This window comes from Crocuta crocuta, unplaced genomic scaffold, assembly GCF_008692635.1.
Source record: "Crocuta crocuta isolate KB4526 unplaced genomic scaffold, BGI_CrCroc_1.0 scaffold10, whole genome shotgun sequence".
Taxonomy (NCBI): domain Eukaryota; kingdom Metazoa; phylum Chordata; class Mammalia; order Carnivora; family Hyaenidae; genus Crocuta; species Crocuta crocuta.
In genome coordinates, this window is record NW_027527551.1 from 1,319,224 (window position 1) to 1,329,218 (window position 9,995).

Sequence of the window (9,995 nt, forward strand, 5' to 3'; positions counted from 1 at the left end):
TTTGATGTAACCATATATCTTGGTATGTAGGCCAAATAGCAGAAGTATCAGGTTTGACTTGAACTTCTTTAGCAGGGCAATAGAAACTCTTAAACTTTTCCTTTTAAACTTTCTCTTTAAGCAGCCCCGGATCCAGGTCATACCCAGGTCTAGCTTTTAAATTTGTCACCTGCCTAGTCCTATACTTTAATGAGACACCACTGTGGCTTCTACAAAGGCAAAGGAAGCTCAGATGGTTAGTCTAAATGCCCACCATACCCAGATTGTGTTTATCTCCTTTCATGCTAAAAGAGAGAATTGTCCCAGGCATCACTGTTTAAATTGTGACTATAAACACCAAGGCAAATTTGTCCATGAGAAAATTTTGACACCAATATCAAAACTATCTTCAGTACAGAGAGAGAGAGAGATGTTTCAAGCAACAATTGCTTATATTTTTAGAAGAATAGTCTCCCAGGGTGCCTGGGTGGCTCAAGTCAATTAAGCCTCTGGCTCTTGATTTCAGCTCAGGTCATGATCTCAGGGTTCATGGGATGGAGCCCCACATTGCGCTGCATGCTGACAGTGTAGAGTCTGCTTTAGAGTCTCTCTCTCCCTCTCTGTATGCCCCTCCCTCTCTCTCCCTCTCTGTCTCAAAATAAATAAACATTATACTTAAAAAGTCAGAGTCACAAAGCATTTAATGACCATGAGTCCCAAAGAATCCACCAACTCCTCCTCCCTTATTCTTCTGCCAGGTTCTGAAATCTCACTCCAACTATGACATTCTCCACAGTCAGTCAAAACGGGGTTATTTGACTCCTCTCAGTAAAATTTCCTAAAGCAAATAACACCATTTACTTTATCCATTCTTCCACAAATGCATCTCTATTGGCTTGTATTTCATTTTTTTCCTTTCATGTATTTGTCTCTTTCAGTGATTCAGTATGATCTGTACCTTCAAGATATTTATATCACCTGCAAAGGAATCCCACTTTTCTCCCAATTGACATAATGCCATATAGAAGTAGTTTTTAATATTTTCAAATGGAGATGATGGATCATATTTCTCAATATTGATATGTTTACTTTCCAATAGTAAAAATGATGGAGTAGTATATTAGCCAGATTGAATAGAATCCTTTGGAGACAACTATTAATGAGCTGGTTGAACTGTGGCTCAGAAACTCACTCTGGCAGCCAAGAAACTACCTTGGATTTAGTAGGGTTATTACTGCATTCTTCCTGAGACTCATCAGATGACTTGTCATGCTTATGTCTCTTCCTTTAGCAAACTGGAATTCTATTATTTTTTAAATTATTATTATTATTATTATTATTTAGAGAGAGAGAGATGGAGTGTGAGCAGAGGAGGGGCAGAGAGAGAGGGGGAGACACAGAAACTTAAGTAGACTCCAGGCTTTAATCTGTCAGCACAGAGCCCAACTCAGGGCTCGAACTAGTGAACCATGAAATCATGACCTGAGCTGAATCGGATGTTTAACTGATTGAGCCACCCAGGTGCCTCAGAATTCTATTATTTTTAATTCTTTCAAATCCAGGGGCACCTGGGTGGCTCAGTCAGTTGAGTGTCTGACTCCTGATTTTGGCTCGGGTCATGGTTTATGGGTTTGAGACCCATGTCAGGCTCCACGTGGACAGTGCAGAGCCTGCTTGGGATTCTTTCTCTCTGTCTCTCTCTGTCTCTCCCTCTCTCTCTAAAAATAAACAAATCAACTTAAAAAATCTTCCATATCCTTGGAAAAAATGTTATATATAAACTTTGCCTTTCATCTTGCATAAAAGGTGCATGGAAACAAGTGATATTTATAATGAAAAAACTAAAACACAACCTCTTTTCCAAATTCCCTAGATAAAAATGAGAAAACTTCATTTCCAGAATATGTTAAAGGACTGCTAAAGGAACAAAAAAATTATCCTTTCTTGTATGTTTCTGCCTTTTCAGTGCTCTTTGAAATAATCAGAATGTCAAGACTTGGTATTTCTAAAGGTACTCTAACAAGATAGTTTTAATTCCTCTTTATTCATTGTAATCGTTTATACTCTACAAAAGATAAGCTTCTCTTTCACTATTGACTTTTCGTTTCCACCTGATAAACAATGATACTTTTTAATGTGTTCCCAAAGAAGCTAAAATGAACTTAGATCAGTTTCAGTGACTTCCTTATTTATATGTCATCCTCATTATGATATCCTCAAAAACACCATCCAACGCAGCTCAGCTATTCACCTCTGCCTCCTTCTCTGTCTTGAGCATCTTCTCTCTAAACAGTAGCCCTTTTTCAATTGTTTGGCAACATTATAAGACTTATTTTCTCTTCGCGCTAAGGAAAAAAAAAATACATTCCTGGTTTGATTCTGTTGTTCTGAATAAAATCAGACCTAGAAAGCAAACACACAATTAAAAAGTGACGCATGATTTTCTCCGTCAGTTCTTCACACTAAAATGAGGTGTTGCATGAAATTTCTGATGTTCTGAGTTTCCCAAGATTATAGTCTTATAGCAAAAGTCTCGATGGAACACCTAATACACCAACTTCAGGGTAAAGTAGGCCACTAGGGAAAGGTTAGCCACCCTCGTTTTAGACAGCAGTAGCCTCTGGCAACCATACAGTAATTGCTACTCTGACGTTGTAAGTGGCTGGGTGCCCATTGAGAGCCACTTGTCTAATAGTTCTGCCAACAGCTGCAAGTTCAAAGAAAGCTATTCTTTCCCTATAGTACCACCACAAATCCCTCACTTTTTGCATATTCAAGAACCAGAGTGTAAAGGAAAATAGAGAGGGGGGAAGAAAGAAAGGAGGAAGACAAATCTATGAACAGAGAATCTGAAGTGGGAGTAAGATCAAGATCTTAGCTGAGGTGAAATAATCTTGTGGATAAGGTGGAAGAACAAAGGTGAGAAGGGGAAATTTTGGCCATTTTCTACCCTCTTACAATTTGCGGGTTGGATGGAAGGTTTTTCATCATCTTCTTGACCTGTACAAATTCCTCATAAATTAAAAACGTCTTTACCATAGAGAAACTTAAAGATGTTTTTTATGCTATCAAATGTATCTATCTTTTCTTCCTTTCATGGCTTCTGGACTTGTGTCCTATCTAGAAAGGCTGGTCTTATTTCACTCATTCCATAATTATAAATAAATTCAACCATATTTTATTCCAATAGTTTAATTTTTAATATGTCAATATTTGGTCCACATTTAATTTAATTTGTGCAAGTTGGAAAACTTATCTTTCTTTTTTTAATATATATATTTTAATGTTTATTTATTTTTGAGAGAGACAGAGCAGAAATGGGGGAGGGGCAGAGAGAGAGGGAGACACAGAATCTTAAGCAGGCTCCATGCTCCAAGCTGTCATGCGGCTTAAACTCACTGTGAGATCATGACCTGAGCCAAAGTTGGGTGCCAAAGTTGAGCCACCCATGTCCTCCTAAAACTTATCTTTTTTAATGTAATTTCATTTCAGTGCAAATTCCATGCAGCTCACACTTGGATCAATCAATCATCGACTATTTACTAACAACCTACTATGAACCAAGCCAGTGAGAGATCCAAAAGACATAGAAGACATGGTGGCTCATTGCAAACAAGTTACACTGTGGTTGGAGGAAACAACTACCACCCTGAGACAGTTCTAGGACCACACAGCATATAATTAAGTACTAAATACTGAGTGCCTATAATTGGTGTGGGAGCTCAGAGGAAGGAGCAGTCTACCTAGGCTGCAGTTGTTAGGGAAGACTTTGTAGGCAACATGGGGCTAGAGTTATATATGCATTTCCCCAAAAGCTAAAACAAAAGCTATCATCTCTGTGCATGCACGCGTGTGTGTGTGTGCGCGCACGCACATGTGTGCATGCATGTGCGTGCACGTGCGTGCAGTTTAGGTGGGCACCCAGTTTTCACAAAACAACTCAGCTGCTGGGAAAATATACCTGGCACAGACTAAATAGGATTTAGGTGCTTCCTTGCTGATTTGAGTCCGGGTTTTAGAGCTGGAAGGAAGTAGCAGTGTGGCAAGGGTAGTGGTGAGAAATATGTGCCCTAGGGAGGAATGTTGGCGTGGGAGTCTTACCATCTGCTAGATCCTCCTGCCCACCCTACAGAGTATCCCTGGGGTTTTGCCTACTCTGATTCTGCCAGCGAGTTCTGCCAAGTGTGAGTGGGCATCCCCTTGGTGGCCTCTGTCTGTAAGCAACTGGCTGCTGCTTCCCTTCTCCCACTATTTGAAAGAGTCAACCACCTGGATAACTCTTTTTTATATATATATAATAATGCTTATTACTTATTTTTGAGGGAGAGAGACAGAGTGTTAGTCGGGGAGGGGCAGAGAGAGGGAGACACAGAATCCGAAGCAGGCTCCAGGCTCTGAGCTGTCAGCACAGAGCCTGACATGGGGCTTGAACCCATGAACCATGAGATCATGACCTGAGCCAAAGTCGGATGCTTAGCCAACTGAGCCACTCAGGCACCCCTCACCTGGCTAACTCTTAACCAGCCCAACACATCCTCAGGAAAGTGAGGAGCAGCAAGCAGGTCATGATCTCATGTTAAGGGGTGGAAGAGACAAGGATGGGCATATCAATATATCAATAGGTATACCAGTATATTTAAAAAGTGTTATGTTTTTACACACCCTTCAATCCAACCATTCAGCTTCCAGAAATTCCCTATTTATTTATTTAACTTTTTGTTAATGTTTATTTATTATTGAGAGAGAGCATGTGCGAGCATGCATGAGCAGGAAGCGGGCAGAGAGAGAGGGAGACAGAAAATCCAAAGTGGGCTCTGTGCTGACAGCAGAGAGCCTGATACGGGGTTCAAACTCACGAACCATGAGACGATGGCCTAAGCCAAAGTCTGATGCTTAACTGACTGAGCCACCCAGATGCCTCTCCTATTTATTTCTTTAATAAAAACATATTGGTTACTGTATGACAGGTACTGTTTCAAGTGCTAAAAATTAACTCATTTAATCTTCATAACAATCTTTTAAAATAGGCACTATTATTTTACGGGTAATGAAAATGAGACACAGAGAGGTTAGGTCACTTGTCCATGGCCATCAGCTAGTTTGTGGCAGAGCCAGCATTTAAACTCATGCTGTCTGAGTAGAGTCCTGGGAGCTAACTATATATACTATACTGCCTGTGGTTAATTTCATGGTTAATTTCATGCATGTGTCAACCTGACTGACTACAGGGTGCCCAGATTAAACACTGTTTCTGAGTGTGTCCATGAAGGTGTTTCAGGAGAAGATTCCCATTTGAATTGGTAGATATAGTAAGTTAGATTGTCTCCACTATGTGGGTAAGTAGATGGGCATGTACAGTTTGTTGAGGGCCTGACTGAACACAAGGCAGAGGAGGAAGGAATTCTCCCCTCCCCCTGCTTCTTTTTTTCTGCCTTGCTCATTCAAGCTGGGACATTCCATCTTTTCCTGCCTTCGGACCAGGAGTCTCCCCTGGCTCTCAGGTCTTCAGATTCACTGAATTGCCCAATTCCTCATAATAAATCTCCTTGTATATACTACATATATATAACAAATAGGAGATATAGGGCAGACCCTTGAACAACATGGGTTTGAAATGTACAGGTCCATCTACATGCAAACTTTTTTCTATAAATACAGGACTGTAAACATATATTCTCCTCTTTATGATTTTCTTTATAATATTCTTTTTTCTCTAACTAACTTTATTATAAGAATATGATATATATAATATTATATATTATGTATATAATACATAAAGTATACAAAGTATGTGTTAATCAGCTGTTATATGACTGATAAGGCTTTGGGCCAATAGTAGATTATTGGTACTTAAGTTTTGGGAGAGTATGTACAGATTTTTGACTATATGGGGGTCAGTGCCCCACCCCTGTATTGTTCAAGTGTCAACTGTATATATCTCTCCTATTGATTCTGCTTCTCTGGAGAGCCCTAATACACTGCCTGAGCAGTCAGCCTGAATGGCCACAAAGATTTAGCTATGAGGCTGTGCATGCAACACAAATTAATGCCTACTGTGGGCCAGTCACGCCCCTTCCTTCTTTTCCAGATGGAGGGTAAAAACTCATCCATGAGTCATGAAATAAATTTAGATTGGGGGAATTTCTTTAATAAAAGGATACAGAAGAGAATAGAAATTAGCAGAAAGTGAGTTTTGTTTCATGACATTTTTTCACTTGTATGTGTGAGTGCAAGCATTATGCACCGGTGAATGTTGAATCAGAGTGCTGTGTACTCGTTGTGAGCTGTGGTAAGAAAGGTTTAAAAGGCACCAGTCCACCAGGAAAGAAAAATATCAGATGAGTAGTAAGTAATATAAGTAATTACATGTGTGTCGAGTTTGCTTTTTAAAATAACTGCAAAAAGCTGCCTGATAATAGATTATGATATAGACATATAATAGAATTCTACCTAGAAACTAAAATTATATTGCAGGAAAGTACTTACTGACATAGAAATATGTGCAAGATCTAGAGATAAGGGGGAAAGTCAGATTATAAAATAACATGTAATATACATTTAATATATATACACACATACACACAGACAAACGACTAAAACGGATAGTTACCAAGATGTTTCTTTTTCTAAGTTTTTTTAAATTTTTAAAATTTATTTTGAGAAAGAGACAGAGAGCAAGTTGGGGAGGGGCGAGAGAGGTGGACAGAATCCCATGTGGGACTCGGACTCACAAGCCATGAGATCATGACCTGAGCCAGGGTCGAGTTGGACAGTTAACTGACTGAGCCACCCAGGCGCCCCAAGATGTTTCTTGATGTGGACTTGTGAAAAAAAATATTCTTTTGTCTATTTGCATTTTCTGCAATTAATGTAATTACTTTATAAGATATATCCTTATATAAAATAAGATATATTATACGTGTATGATTATGTAAGGATAGTATAAACATAAAGAAAATTCTTATAGACAACAAATGTAAAGAATTCTAGCAAACAATAAAAATAAAGAATCTTTGTAAAGAGTAATAATTAAAAGGACAAACTATCCAATGAAAAAGTGGGCAAAGCATGGAAACAGATCATTCAAATACATCAAGTGATGCTCGACCATACCAATGATGAGAGAAATGCAAATTAAAACAAGAAGATAAAAATATCTCTTTTATCAGTTTTGCGAACTGTTAACCCTGCCCTATGAAAACCACTCTAGGAAAATCCAGTATCTAACAACTTGAAGTTTCAGAATGAAAATAAATGAGTGTCCACCTTACAAAGGAGTCAGTACACTGTAAATATCAAACTTGCTCAGGGCACTTAATATGTACTTTTATGTCTGCTTCAGATTCCAAAGGCCAGGGGTCAGAGAGACTGAAACACTGGCATTGATTAGTAGCCCTACAATATCATGAAATAAATCATTAGGTGAGGTACAAAGGTTTCTTCAAAAAAGTACAAAAACTTCTAATACAGATACAAAGATACTGTTTATCAACATAATATTTTTTCAGTGCTCATTCTACACACACACACACACACACACACACACACACACGTACGTTAATCTCTTACTATGCATTATCTTATTGAATCCCTACAACAACTTTATGAGTTTTAGTTATTCCTTTAGCCCCATTTTTACTGTAAGAGACCTGAGGCTAGAGCAGGTTAGCCCCACAGACAGTTAAGTGGAGGAGATAGGATTTGAGCCCAGATCTCAACACCTCCACAGTGTACAATCTCAGCCACTTGGGTAGTTTCCCCCATTGAAACCTGGTGGTTGGTTGTGCATGATACTAATTTAGGATGCTGTTTTCTGAGGTCACAGGATTTCAGAGAAAGGTGTGGGGATTATTGGTGATGGATGTAGATTTTCTTAAGTTTCCAGTGATTGTTTCTTAGAGTACACATTTATAAAACAGTCATGATTGTTTTTTGTTTTGTTTTCTGATGAAAATCTGAATGTTGTCAAACACACTGTCTTGTTCTGGCAAGAATTCTTTGTTAATATGCACAATAACAAGGAAGACTCCATTGTGGTCTTTTTTCTATGCTGATATAATTCGAATAAAAAGACACTGAAATCTTTGTCCTGGGCTCTTTCTGCAACTTTATAAAATATGGTTATCATCTTATATTTGGTCCACAAACTTCTCAATAAGATAGTCATCAGAATTATGACAATAAGAATAATGACAAAAACAGGGGCACCTGGCTGGTTCAGTTGATGGGGCAGGTGACTCTTGATCTCGGGTTCTGGGTTTGAGCCCCAGATTAGGTGTAGAGATTACTTTAAAAAAAACCTTTAAAAAAGAATAAGGATAAAAACAATAATTATATTAATAATAGCAAGGTACTAAGGGAAACAACAACAATCGAGTGTGAAGGCTGTCTATTGGAGAGATATATTTCAGAATGGAATATGAACTTCGGGTTTTTTCTTGTATCATTTTTGGGAGATAAGGCCCATGCGGGCAGGACCCAGTAACTAGAAAATATGAATCACTTTTTTTGAGAGAGAGAGGGTGCAAATGAGCAAAGGGCAGAGAGAGAGAGAATCCCAGGAGGGGCTGAAAGAGAGCAAGAGAGCGAGAGAGCGAGAGAGAGAGAGACAGGGAGACAGAGAGATAGAGAGAGAGAAGCAGGGCTTGTGCTCCGTGGGACCCAGATTCATAAACTGTGAAATCACGACCTGAGCCAGTCAAATGCTTAACAACTGAGCCACCCAGGCACCCCTGAATCACTTTTAATGAGACACAAGACACATTTGGCCATTCTCAACTGTTTCTGACAGTAATGTCATTCAGCACTTGTGTCCTTTAAAGATTCCATTTTTGCAGTAGTAGCAGTAATGGAGGAGCGTGCTCCACCATTGACTAATGTCTTTCATAGACACTCATTTCTCTGATTGTCTTGCTTGTCCTACTATCTTTTCCCCTTTGTCTCGATTTCTTCATTATTTTATCTTATCTATTTTATAAACCACCATAAAGAACTTGGGGAATAGGACTGAGATAAATACATGTATGAAGAGTCGAACAAACTTTCTCATCCTTTAAGGCAGCCTGAATTTTCTCCCCATAGACAAAGAGTTCCAGGTCAAATGGCTTAGCTAATGGCTTATAAGTGGCCTCAAAGGGGGAGTCAGGGATTAAAGTCTCAGGTGCTGACATGATGACAGCAGGCCACATCTTCATATCCCAGAGAATTGAGCCTCATTGTCTCTGTGGTCATTACCGCCTCCTTCCTTCTCTTCCAACTGTCACCGTCATCATCTCAATCAAGCCCAGTAGAATGTGGTCACTGGAGAAAGCAGGGGAGAGTGGGAAGTTCAGGGCAGAGCGGAGGACGAATTTAGTTTGTGCTCTGCACAAACAGTCTTTTTCAACGTAAAATCTCTTTTGTCCTATATTTTTTATTGAGGCTTCTGAAAGTGCTAATTACTTTCAGGGCCTCAGTTACCTGTCAGGTGATAACACAGGATATATTTACTTCTAGATTTTAAACACACGAATTCACAGAGACATAAGGGAATACGCTATCACATCCAGCTAGATTTAAAGATTTTCCCAATAATCAGTTCATAACAGGTGATTAAGCAATTGTTAAATATACTCTAAGTGACTTTGCAAGGGGCAAATGCAGCATTTTAACCAACCAATCATAGAAGCTAAGTAAGTAAATAAAACAACGGAAAATGACATTAGATATTTACTAAGATTTCTTCTTTCATGGTTTCCACTACTCATCGGGTCCTGCAGGGTGGAGGAGGACCACGGCTCACGGCCGTTGCTGATGTCCCCGGGGATGCAGCAGCGGTGGCAATATGACACAGAACACCAGCTTGGCCAGGACGTGGTGCCGGTTCACTGTCCTCACCACTGGGCTGGGACAGAAGTGAACAGCACAAATCACCGTGAGAAAAGGGGTGTTTTTATATTCTGGGCTGGTGACCGGCCACACACAGGGGAAGAGCGGCTGGAGCTAAGCTCCCTTCAACATTGCTGCTGCTTTGACTC